We start from the raw sequence: 14,362 nt of genomic DNA, 5'->3' as shown, positions 1-14,362 counted from the left end.
TACTGAATCGTCAAATACCGTATCCATGGCAACTGAAAGCAAAACAAATACTATTGGTACAGTATTTCTTTTCAAAAGCCTATATCTCCACTCAAAATAAAGTAATTTTTATTTTATTTCATTAATTTTTTTTGTCGAATTTTTTGGTAAAAATCAAAGCCTGATTAAATTAAATAGTTACCTTTTCAATGTTAAAATTGTCAGTAACCTAATAAACATTAATAACGATTGAAATTTTCAGCAAATCTACCTGCTAAATATCAAAACATTTATTAAGATTATCCTCATTTGCTTTCAGTTGCCATCTAGCGTTCGAAATGGAAAATATTGCGAACAGAAGCGCTCAATAAATTACTAAAAATATTAACATATTTATAGTATAATGTTATAAAATAAGTTTGTTAATTATTTTTGAAGTTATACTTCTTTAGGCGCGTTTGGAAAATCAGATAAGAGTGTATTTTTGGCGTGTGACATGTAACATATAATTTATTTTTTCACACTAAAAAGCACACTCGATTGGATTCGAACCAACGATTGTTCAGTTATCAGCCGAACGCACAACCATTACGCCACAGAATGATACTACAATTGTGACGATTATACAGTAGGTATATAGTTTAGAATTGTTCCGTTGCTAGACAGGAAATTTATTATTGTCGGCCATTTGCAATTTCTTACGTGAACAAACTATTGAACGTCATAGTGACCGTTACTTTAGAAAAAAAAACAACGATAAATAATTATATAATTTAGTAATATAAGTTAAAGTGTATAAAGATAAACCAAATGCGTTCCAATAAGCGGTCCTTTTTCTTGAGTGTGTAATTTAACAAGGTAATTAAGAACTAGTCGAAGAATCTAGTTTATCACAAGTTTTGTTTTTGTTTTGTTACGCCAAATAAGTATAACTTCTAACGTGCATACATAAGTACACACACCGATTTTTTTTTATATCAGACGGTCAAATGGAATTAGTCTTTAAATTTTATGATTTATGACATGTCACAAATATTATTTTTTTACCATGAGTCTGGCAAGTTTCGTATTATCGAAACTTATATATATCTATATGTAAAAGTTAGTGAATTCACTTTTTTCTTTTTTAATAATTCACGACCTGGAAAACAATATTTCATTTCACGAGACGAAGACGAATAATGTCAAGAATTTTATGAAACGGAGCTGTGGACCGGTGCGCTCTGTATCACTTCAAGCCCAATTGTCATCCACACAAAGGGATCTGTGAACCAGTACAGTTAATGAATCAAATATCACCATTAAATCATGGAGCCAAAAATATGTAGACAAAAATTATTGACTCTAGTGTATCAGTCAGGTGATTATTTATTTCGCTATACGGACCACATGTTTGTAAGTAGTGTACAATAATTCAATATAATATTATAGTACAAACATTAATAAACAATTATTATTAAAATTATAACGATCAACAGCAATGCCAACACCGATTAACAATTAACGTGTATCGATCTGATGTCTTTCCATACGTAAGAAATAGGCGGAGCTAATGTATTCGTTTAGTGTCGCAATCACCAACAGCGTTTAGATCAGGGAGGGGCAAACTTTTTGGATGGAGGGCCAAATTCAAGAATTCAAAATGAGCGGCGGGCCGCAATTAAAATACCATTTTTAGATATACACTATTTATTATCACGAAAAATAAACATTACACAAAAATTAATGAGAAGAATGAAACTGTTGTACATTTTTTAACATTTTCTTAAATTCAGGTGTTGATTATGGAGTTGTTATTCCCAAAACTGCTTGTAAATGGGTATCGGAGATATTTGATTGTAAAGAAATTTTTTTGAAGTTCATGATCGAAAATGTTTGTTCACATATATAGGTTGATCCTAAAATAATGAACATTTTTCTTGCATAATCTTTAAGTTGGTCGAATTTGTCTGAATTAAGGGCATTGTAAAATTTGGAGATTTCTTCACGATGATGCAAGTCTCTTAAATCAGTATCACACTGCAGATCAATAATCTCAAGTTGTAGCTCTGTCGGTGCACTATCAATATCTATTGAAAATGGTTCGCGTACTATTGCTAAACTTGTCTCAATTTTTCGGAAGTCATCAAATCTTTGTGAAAAATCGTCATTCAGAGCAATAATAATTTTACCATATTCTTCAAATTTATATTCTGGTATATTCAGCAACTTCAAAGTTGGAAAGTGGTCCACGTTGTTATTCGATATTTGTCGAAGGAATAACTTGAGTTTTAATTGAAATCCATTCAAACTTTTTACCATATCATGGGCATATATTTTTTTCCTTGCAACGCGGAGTCAAAAGTATTTAAATGTGTCACGATGTTCAACGTAGAAAATAGTGGTTACATAGTGTGAGACGAGACACAAGGAAGATGTACTGAGATAATACATTTACGAAACAACAAATTCTTCAAATTTTAATCTATTGTCAATATTTTTTTTAAAAATTATGAAAAAGTTATTCGTAATCAGAAGTACAATTAATGATGGCGGGCCGCAAAAAAATACCCGGCGGGCCATATGCGGCCCGCGGGCCGCAGTTTGCCCACCCCTGGTTTAGATAATGCCTATTGTGTCACCTTGTCCTGACTGGTTTGCCCTTACACTCTTTGTTTCTTGTCCAAACTATCCCTTTCTTTTAATGTGGTACGTATTTTATAATAATTCAGTCGAAATAAGGAATGCATACTTTATTTACACGAAATTCGTTTGGTGACATTTTTATAAAATTTTATTGAAAAGTGGAGATATTTTGCGTGAGGCACTTTAGAATCAAAAAATTACCTACTTAGTTTTGTGTGTGTATTGAGGGCATATTTAAATGTGTGAGGCAATATTGCATACCTATATAACAACAATAATTTATACTGATCAACATATTTTAGTTTTTATACCTGTTATCAGATTACTGCCCCCAATTTGATGATTTGCAAAAAGTATTATTTTTCCATACAAAGCAGTATTAGAGGAAATCAAAGAATTTGGACTATAAATTTGAGTTTTATATGTTATTTTTGCTATGACATTTGAAATTATTCAGCAAACACATGAAGCATGGTTATGTTGGTAAACTTCATAAAAATTAACATTGCTAAGTAGCCATTCTGGTTGTCTTACTCACGCAATGGCTGTCATCTTTTATGTTTATTGATATTATTTACTTGAGTGCAGCTATAAACGATTTTACACAAAATTTAACAGAACTTTCATAATAGGAAAAGTGTAGTATTTACTGCTAATGGACACATCGTGACAGATTGTCTTTTAATTTTTGAAATGTAATTTGTCAAATAAAATGTCATGGCAGTACAGTAAAACCTCGATATAACGGACAAAACATCCGGTCAAATATAAAAATTTAAAAAAACATCCTATTAATGTTATACATGTTTAAATCCAAGTGTCACCGCTTGTAAACAATGTTCCGCTCATGATGATCTAATAACATTTATTGACTATTCGTCAGATATCAAAATTCAACTACAGTATAACCTCGTTTTTACGTGCCCGGAATTCACGTTTTCCCGGCAATTGCGTGTATTTTTTTCAGTCCCGATGTATTTCAGTACATTTAATACCCGCATTTACGTTTTTCTTTCCCGCGATTTACGTCGGAAATATTCAAAATATGCGAGTTACGCGTGCTTGACAATGATTGGGTCGTGACATTCGAACGATTTTTCAATAAAAAATTTATTTGAATGTGGTTTTTTAATAAAACGTTATTTTTTTAGAAACATAAAATTTAAATGTTCTTTTTTTCAATACCCCCCTTTTACATTTTCCCTCCAATTAGGTTTTTTTTCTTCAGTCCCTTAAAAAACGTAAAATAGGGGTTATACTGTATATTCTATGCATTTTCATAATTTTAGAGAGTTGATTATAAAAAAACAACAAACTCCAAAAGTGCGAACAAAACTTGACTCTTTTTTCAAAGCAGGATTACCGAAAGTAAGCGCGTTGACATCGAACATTAATGTCACTCAAGGGTGTGTCTGGATATATATCATTCGAAGACGAATAAATAGAATTTTGTTTGTGTTTTTATAAAACGGACACCCCCTCACCTGCATAGGTTCTACTGTAGTGTGAAGTCCTCTACAAATGAACTTGCAATGCGAAGTCACCTGTAGCTAACTCGATCAACGGACCAGCGCAGCTATTGTTATTTTTATTGGTCCAAATTAACACGGAAGGCATTCCATACGCAAGATGGTTATAATTTTATTTATAAATTATATAAATGGCAATAATTGGTAAATTTGTAATACGGTGAAAATTTAGGTTGATAGACATGTCAGTCAAATTCGGGTATGTTCGTGCTGGCGGTTACACTTGCTTTTCCCTCCACCACCCGCCACGTCTCCACACCCGTTATGCAGGCGTATACCTTGGCGTAACGAACGATAGGCGCTGTTCAAATTTGTGCCGAAAGTGTCCCAGGAGCAACTTCCCAAGACCTTGGTTGGCGTGCACTAGAGTGTGCGTGATCCCTAATTCCATATAATGTATTACGGTCAATTCTCGATGAGAAAAGACCTTCTCGCTTGCCGTATAATGCCGCAAACTTTTTAAAAGCTGAGAAATTTTCCCTCGTAGATACCAAGTCCCAATGGCTGACCGGTCCAACTGAGGGTCGGACCGACTTGAGAAGCTCTTCCCTTTCAACCGACATATAGGGACACTCCCAGAGGATGTGATCGGCATCCTGCAATTCGCCACATAAGCAAGTCGGAGATTCTATTAGGCCAAGCTGACAGAGCTTGGAGGCAAAACCACCATGTCCGGTTAAGAACTGAGAAGTCCAATGGTCTGGAGTCAATCTGGTTATCTCCATGCGCCACTTAATATTAGGAAAGAACAAATGCGTTTGTCTGCCCTTGGAAGAAGTGGTCCATCGCCCCTGCCACACACGCAGCGCCGTGTCATACGCCAGGTCGCGTACAATAACTTTTCGAGCGCACCGGCTCATGGATCCAAGACCTAAAGGCGGCGATATAAAGATACCGCCAACCTCCGCCCCCAGACCCCCAAGCAAGGCGGTCGTGGCACAATGGACCTGAATGTGCAGGTCTAACGGAAGCACTCCAGCAAGGACAGGCAACGCGTCGGTAGAAGTCGTCTTATAAGCCTTAGTGAGGGCAAGTAATGCTGAGCGTTGACCGCTGAGAAGAGTTTTCCGGATGGACAATAACTTACATCTATGATACCACGTGCTGGCGACATATCCAGCGATACTCATAAAGATTGCATCATAAGCTATTTTAAGAGATCTGAACTTAAGACCCCAATTACTTCCAGTAAGCCAGGAGACCCGATGGTAAGCTGCTTTGGCTTTAGCCACCGAAGTTTTGGCGTGGTGCATAAATGATAATTTGTCATCCAATAAAATGCCTAGATATGTAACCTTATCTTTGACTTTAACTGAAGTACTACCCATACGGATGGTGGGCGACCTTGAAGTGAGGTTGGCTACTCCCTTGAGGAGGATGGATTCTGTTTTATGCGGAGCAAAAGTGAGTTTGTTAGTAAAACCCCAGGTCATAATGGTTTCCAAAGCCTCGTTAGCAGCTAGCTCAAGACCATTGCGGCTGTTCGCACTCACAAGGAGAAGCGCGTCATCCGCATAGGCAATAATACTACAGTCGTTTGGAAGCGTGATCGACAGGAGGTCATCAAAAAGGATATTCCATAGAAGGGGTCCAAGAACTGATCCCTGGGGACACCCCATTGTGGATTTCCTAGATATTATTGTATTGCCAGTATCATATAATATAGATCTGTCACTGAAATAATTTTGGATTAGTGCATATATGTCTCCCGGTACACGTTTTAATCGAAGTTTACACAATATTAATGGCCAGGAAGCACTGTCGAAGGCACCCGCTATGTCTAAAAGAATGCCTAGTATGTATTTACTTGTTGCTGTTTCAGTGTAGTTGATAACTTTTCGAATCGCATCCTCAGTGGATTTACCCGGCCTGAAACCATATTGGTTCGGGGAGAGTGGTGCAGTCTCTGCGAGGTGAGTCTCAAGTCGTGTACACATAAGACGCTCCAGTACCTTGCAGAATGTAGGCAAGAGTGTCAGAGGGCGGTAGGCCTTAGGGTCAGAGGGAGCGCGGCTACCGGCTTTAGGGATTATCCTAAGTATTCCTTTTTTCCAGCAATCCGGAAAAATACCACTGGAAAAGCATTCGGAAAAAGAGACGTTATTTCTGGCGCTGCAACAGCCCAAACATGCTTGGCCATCAAATTGTCAATACAATCATGGCCAGGTGCTTTCCCAGCGAGAAGGCTTTGAAAAATGCCACCAATTTCATGCTCGGATGGCAATGGCAAAGAGGTGACTTGGTATGGGAGCGCTGCTACAAAACGGGCTTGCTGAAGAATCGTATCATCCGTGGAAGGATCATCCTGTGGTATGAGGGCATCAAGTAATGGCGTGGCTGTTTCAAGCTGCGTAGTGGTGAATCCACGACCTAGAGGTCGCTCAATGCCACTAACGATCTTGGTTGGGCGAAGTCCAATCTTAATCGCGCGATACGGTGGACCCCAGGGGTCCGAGCCACCCTCAGTAGTGACAAAGTCGCGCCAGTGATCCTTTTTTGCTTGGAGAATGGCGTCCTTGTATTTACGTCTGGTACATCTGTGTGCTGAAGCCAGCAGTTCAATGGTATGCGGTGGTAGTCTGGAGCGGTGCGCAGATTGGAGTCGCCGCCTAGCTTTTTTGTTGAGTGCTCGGAGATCAGAGATGTGTTCCGTCCACCAGGCTGGTAGGCCTGGAGGTTTGGGATTGCAACGACCTAAAGAGGATTCTGCAGCACTAATAATGATGTCAGACAGTCGTGAAGCGGCCATATGAGTATTGGGAAGAGGTTTCCTGGAAGCTCTATCTAGTTTTCTAGTGATGATACTTTCGAAATTTTCCCAGTCCCCATGTTTCGATCGAAATCGTCGTTCAAGTCCTGGGGATGCGACAGATACACCAACCGGTGTGGAGCACATATCAAGCGTAAATGTTAACAATTTGTGATCGCTAATGGAGGAGTCTTCTTCCACCCGCCAGTCACTGATTCGACTGAGGGTTCGGCCAGACACCAGCGTAATGTCAATATGAGAACTCCCTCGCCTCGTTACGAAAGTAGGAGGGCTGTTAGCGTTGTTGATAATCGAGAGATCGCGCTCTGCTATCAGTTTTTCGATATATTCGCCGCCACCCGTGGGATGGTCAACAGGTGCCCAAAGTGGAGATTGCGAGTTAGCGTCGGCACCAATGACGACGTCTCTGTCGCTGATATCGCGGAGTATTGCATCTAGTAGCATGGCCATTTCTTCCGTCGGACTCATATAGTTGAAATACATTGAGATTGCTATAACTGCACTCCCTCCAGGGGCGGTGATTTCAGCACACGCAATATATTCATTTGAAAGGTGAGAGAGGTGGAGTACCCCTAACTGAGGGTCAGCAACAAAGATACAGGCTTTGGATGAAGGGGAGGCACTGACGACACGGCCGGAACCAAACCCCATTTTAGAGCACCAGCGATATGGCTCTTGCACAAGCGCTACATCCAGGCCCTTCTTGAGCATTAAGGTCTCCAACTCCAGTGTACTGACCTTTCCCTTGCCCACATTTAGTTGAGCAAAGCAAATCATTTTAATTCATAATCTGTCATTGCCCGTTCTCGTTCCTCCGCATATAAACGAGCTGGGCAAGAAGTACTGTGAGTCGGATGAGTGCGGTTACACTGAACCCAAACGGATACACCCGAACACAAGAATTTTGTATCGACACGTCAGACATATCAACATAACCTATAACTTTATTAGTCAAGCCATTGCGATTGCAGCACAAAATGTAATTGCAGTACAACAAATATTATGTTACTACTAGGTGCTACTAGCTACTTGCTATTTGGCAGCTCGCTAACTATAAATTAAGACGGCGGTAGTGACGTAATCATATTTCAAAACAGTCGGATCTTGCATTTCAATTCTCAATATATAAAATTGACGTACTCTGTCTGGCTCTACAAGTTAATACAGTCGAGAGAGGCGCTGTTAAAAGCTAGCACTTTTTGACAGTACCTGAATACATAAAGTGATATATTTATCACAATTAGCTCTTTTTTGAGGTCCTTTTTTTTGCTTCAATTTCAAATATTTAGGCTCTATCTTTATAGAAGAAAGATTTTTCATAATTTTTGGAGGAAATAGTTTTCAATTAATGGAAAATTATTTGTTCACCATTGATTTATTTTGTGTATTATGTATTGTAGATTTAGAACAAACTTTTTATTTCATAGATACCATCATTTATATTGACCATAAATTAGAATATGTAAAAATATTTTTTTTAATCCACTGGTAACTCACTTTCACAAAAATTAGAGTATGAAATTTCTTCAAAAAAATATTTTAAAACCATAATATTTACCTGGTTTCAGTCAAATTTCTTGTTTTATCCTCACAAGCAACAAGCACATTATGAAAACTTTTAAATTTGAATATAACAAAAAAATAAAACTATCCAAATAACTACATATACTTACTTCGAATTTAAGATTATATTCATTCTTAACAAGTAAAAGAGTTGTCGCTCAATCTATAAATGCCACAAATGTGATCATATTATTTTGAGATGTTTCCTTAAAATATGTCACATTTCTTTGTATAATGTCATCGTAACCACAACATCCTATAGTGTCATCATAAAGCGGTGATTCCCAACCAGAGTTCTGTGAGCCTTGTCCCTGAGTTTCATGCGAATCCTCAAAATATTGCTAAAATGGCACATTTTCAAACTTTTTTGGAGTGAAAATTTTTTATTACATTACAAAACACATTGTAAAATATGTTAAGACAACGCGTGTAACTGAAGCGCGGGCAATAAATAATACTCTTTTGATGTTAGTTAATTATTATTTAGGTACTAACCTTACTAGCAGTGATGTCCTGTGTGGGTAGGCAGATCATGCATTGCTTAGGCCCTGTTCACATGGTGCATGTCTTGCCGCGAGTGAATGTGGACACCTCAATGAAGTCACCTGTACCTCGATCGCGCGCGACAGTCGTCACGGCGTTGAGTGCTTGTGGACGGCTCAATGAGGTCACATGTACCTGGAATGCGCGCGAGTCAAAACGCGCCATGTGGACAAGGCCTTAAGGCTGGTAAAGTTAAGAAGGAATGTGAATAATACAGATTCCACAGTGATCACAATTTTGTTGCCTGCAACTTTACAGCATGGTCAGTGTGAGTATCATAAATTTAAAAATTTTCTTTGCATGTATCCATTTATAGCTAGGTATAAATAATAGAATGTAATAGGTAATAATAGAATGTAATATTTAACAGTATGGGATGGCATTGCCAAGTTGGCAATGAATATCAATCGGTGTCTATTTTAAAATTATCCTCTGCCATAACAGGCAATAGTAGGGTAGGGGTTTCCTTAAGAAATTGTTTCAAGGGTTCCACCAAACACAAAGATTGGGAAACACTGCGTGGAATGCAAATTTTTTCATTCAGATTGAGGAATATGTGTTATCAATGAGTAATGATTAAACAAAAAAACCAATTATAAAAATGATTAGAAATGTAAACAAAAGAATGTGCTTGATACGCCAGAAACTAAGTGTTGTAATATCTAAGATTAGACACAACATCATAGATTACGGAAGGTAGGAGAATTTCTGCGATCGTCGAGCGATAATATGTCGGCTTATAAAGCGTGGGTCTCGGGTTCAAATTGCGGATCTGGCATATTCACATGTTGTTTTTTTTCAATGTGTATTTTGACTTAATTGCTTGAGAAAGTGACTAATATCCATTTCTCATTAAAACTAAAATCTGCTAATACAACCTTCACAACAAACATGGTAATTATTAACTTTTTTTTTAGAATTAACCATAGACCGTGATATCGTCTGCATGAAATATGGAAATAAAAGTAAATAGATATGCCGACAGATTTAATTTGAATTTTTTCAAATCAATGAAATAAACAACGGTTGGAACAACTTCTAGTGTCCAATCCAGTACCAATAATGTAGTTTATAAGCTGTGTAAGTTTCATCTATATTAGTCCAGTAACTAACTTAACAGTTAAAACTGAGCGATAACACAGACAGAGAAATAAAGATTAAAAAGAACCACTGATAAAAAAGCGAATATTTCAAAATTACGGACAGGCATTTCAATTTCATTATCGGTAGAGTAAACGTTTTATAACTTTGCACTTTTTTGAACTCTTTACTATATAGATACGCCTCTTTGCCTGATTACCTCACATAAAATTAGATCAAATGATATTTACTTGTATTAATATAATATGTAGTAATAAATAAATAGACAGATATATTATGTAAAAAAAACCGGTGTGTGTACTTATGTGCGCGTTAGAAGTTATACTTCTTTGGCGTAAAAAAACAATATAAGCCGTTACCTGAGTCTATTAATATTACAGTGGATTAGGTTGATGAAAACGTACGCGATTCATCTGTCTCATATAGCACCATGATAATTGTAATTTTATTATTGTATTGGACCAAAACTCATCTTTGCCATACAGCGGTTTTAATCGATTCAGAAGTGCCCATGATGAATTAATATTTAATATATTTTTTGAATTATTTACCAACTCAACATTCACAAAATTTATTTATTTATTTACTCATAAGCAGTGGCGGCCGGTGGTCTTCAGAATAGCATTTTCTGGTAGTGAGCAATGGTTTACCTTCTATACCCAGCATTGGAGCATAGGGCAAGCACAAGTTCGCGCCACTTCCCTCGGTCCATCGCCAACTCTTGCGCCTCCCACCATGTCAGACCTGCAGCACGTAGGTCGGTTTTGTAGCACCGCTGCAGGATGAGGGAGGACCGGCCATGGCAACGGAACCCTTGATGCTGTGCCATAAGGCTACGAAGTGTCACACTCTTTGGCGGCATCAGGAATACTTGTCCTAGCCACGTAAAGGTCGTAAAGCGTCTCTTCATGATTACCTTAATCACCGAAGGCTGCCGTGTCAATAAGCTAAGATAATATCTTAGTGTAAAATGACTGAAACGTCGAACTTCTCAGAAGGTAAATTAAATATGTGTTTGTTTATTTATTCTATTTCTTAAAAAGTTTTTGAACAGTGAACAAACTATTTTATAACGTTTATGGCTTTACGCTCCGAACAATGAATGCGTTAGCCAAAATATGAACCGCCGTAAAAACGGATGACGTACATCTAAGTCACTTTGTTAAAAGTGCATAGGAGATGTTTATTTCTTAAATCTCACATTAATATTAATTTACGTGAAATTATAAAATGAACTAACATTGCGTGGGTAGTATTTATATTGTAAATCAACGTTCATTCGAAGTCAGTTTTATTTCTGATGTATTTATATGTCATTAAAAGTATGTTTCTCTTATATTATCGTTCTTATTTATTATTCAACTACGACCTACTACTCATGTAGTGATGTGTTTTTTTTTTTTATTATATTGAATGTATTTGAGTGGTTTAGAAATAAATGCGGCAGTTTGTATTTTCGGTAAATGTTGGCGATTTATTAAATCTTAAATGTGAACTCGCCAACATTGTTATAAAACAGAAACTGGCGTTTTTGTTTCTAGAGTCCTAAATTTCGCGCGCCGATCATAAAGTGTGTAAAAAATGCTACACAAAACGCTACTACAGGAACATTGGACCACGGTTTAAGAAGTATACAATGAGCTCATTGTAATCCTGTGCAAACTGAAAATCTATTTGGACGCAATCGCTTTGTGCTCACGAACGGAGTATTGTTCATAATACCGCTACATGTTCTACTTCGCGAAGTGAGTGATACACATATGAATAACAATGAAAAGTTGAGCGATGTCTTCAAAAATGCAGGCAGTGCGTAGCACTTTCATGGTATTAGAGGAGCCGCCGCTGCTCATAAGTAATACTTACATAAATATAGCCTCAAATCTTGATACACAATCTTTACAAAGAAAAATAAATATACATTCCAATATAAATAAAGTTTTATGAAAATAAATTAACAGTGTAGAATGTTAGTTATTATTATGTTATATATATTTATTATGACACAATATTGGTTATGTTTACAACACATGCTCTTTACTTGGTTGTATTGAACAACTAACTAAATGACACTATGCGCATGCGCATGTACTCTTGAGACCGAAATGAATATAATCATAATAAATTATGTGTTACATCGGCGCGCGTGACTTCCTCACACGCCAGAAATACATCTGTTTTCCCAAACGCGCCAAAAGAAGTATAACTTCAAAAACATTTTTAGAATATATTACATCAATTTCATCCTAGAGCCGGAGTGCAAAGTTATGAAGCATATACTCTACCAATCATCATCATCAGGGGCACGACAACCCGGTGTGAGTCCTGGCCCCCTCCACCTGTCCCTATCCAGTGTGGCCGCTTTCCAATTTGGTACCCCCAGAATACAGCAGTCACTGGCAGATACTCTACCAATAGATTGCATTATTAAAATTGTGGGAAGAAATAGGAGAGAAGGTAGTCTCAAAAGATTATAATAAATGTATTCATAAGCGTCAAATTATATTGAGCTTCTTTACGAGCTGTTTGTTGGCGAATTTAAAAGCGGGCGATTCTGCTACTGCGATTTGATGATTACACACAAAACTTTCCATTCGCTGACAAGCCACAAGCCAGCGACTATTTTGACAGAACGTAGTTCGTTTTTTTACCGGGAGGTTGCCACTGCGCCCTACTGCGCAGACGCAGTAGGCCCACACGCCGGCGTGTAGCGTGTAAAGTTGACCGGCTTTCAACTTTTCTCGGCAGAGTGTTTACAACCTGCTTGTTAGCTTGTTCGATGATTACACTGGGCGACTTTACAGGCAGATTGTAAATTCGCCAACAAACAGCTCGTAAAGAAGCTCAATGTAATTGATGCAATATACTCAGGTTAGAAGTTCATTTTGAAATTAAACAGTTTGGAGAAATCTATATAAATTTATTTACATACCTATAACTTTGTTTAAACATAAGAACATTTATAAAAAGATAGTACATAAGAATAATTTTGATCATAGTTATAACATTATAATCTTAGTATATAACAAAACTTAAATGAATATCGATTACCTAGCTAAACCCCAATTTAAATAAGACCTGCCATATTTAAATTTTTAACTCATATTTCGTGTAAGTAATACATTTTTAACAATATAATATATTATGCAATTTTGGATTGTTTTATCTGAGCTAATTCAAAATGGGATAGAGCTAGATTTAACAAACAATCATAACAGGTTTGATCATCGGACAATTCGTACATATTAAAAATGATACCAACGTATAATCATGAATAGGCACACAAAGAAGAAAGAACACATCAATCTATACAATTTTAAGTATTTGCATAAAAATTGTATATTTTACTATAATTGAAACAATCAGAAATATTGATGAAGAATATGTTATGTCAAATACAACAATATTTGAACACACAAAAAAATCATTTTTGAAAAAAATATGACACCCAGCAGGATTCGAACCTGCGTCTGTATGTTCAATAAAAGAATGTTAAATTCTTAAATCTTGTGAATTAATCGTTGAATAAAAAAAATAATTATCAATATTTACTTGGTCAGAGATGGAGATGGAAACAAAATATGTTTTCAAAAAATCAAATGACGTTTTGAATTATACTTTTTGGTACCAACACTATTCATTCATAAGATGTTTGTCATATTTTTTTTTTTTTTTTGTACAAATATTGATGATATTCGTTATGTAGTGCCACCTTTGTTGCCAAAAATTGACTTTGTTTTGTTATATTATATAACGAATCACCAAACATAATATATGACGAATGTATTAATTAAAAATTACAATTCATTTGAAAGTATAACATATAGTTTATTTATTATAAACGTCTATTAAATATAAGATATATTATCTATGCTTACTACAATAAAAAATATATGGTGCCAACTTAAGTCAGATTGGAAAGAAAACTATAATATGTACCTGACAAAATTTGTTACATTATATAATATAGATGTATAACACATAGAAAGGAAATTAAACTCATGTAACCTCAAACTCATTTGAAAGTGTACTTCATTCAGTCAGATCTTTCAGCCATTAAGAAATTGACTATTTGTATAATGCCAAAACATATAAAGTGTTAATATGTTGCAGAAGGCACGCTATCGGTAGCCTCTGTAATGCAGTGAAGTGAGAAGTGCACTATAGAGCAAGTCTCTTGAAACGGAGATTGATCGATGAAATCTTGATCATTAAGTTGTGATTATATTAAGATGCACGTCGCATACTATCACGT

Source organism: Rhyacophila brunnea, unplaced genomic scaffold (genome assembly GCF_057557595.1).
Source record: "Rhyacophila brunnea isolate RB1 unplaced genomic scaffold, BYU_Rbru_1.0 scaffold_6, whole genome shotgun sequence".
NCBI lineage: Eukaryota > Metazoa > Arthropoda > Insecta > Trichoptera > Rhyacophilidae > Rhyacophila > Rhyacophila brunnea.
The sequence above is the reverse complement of the archived record's forward strand: the minus strand, read 5'-3'. Positions refer to the sequence as shown.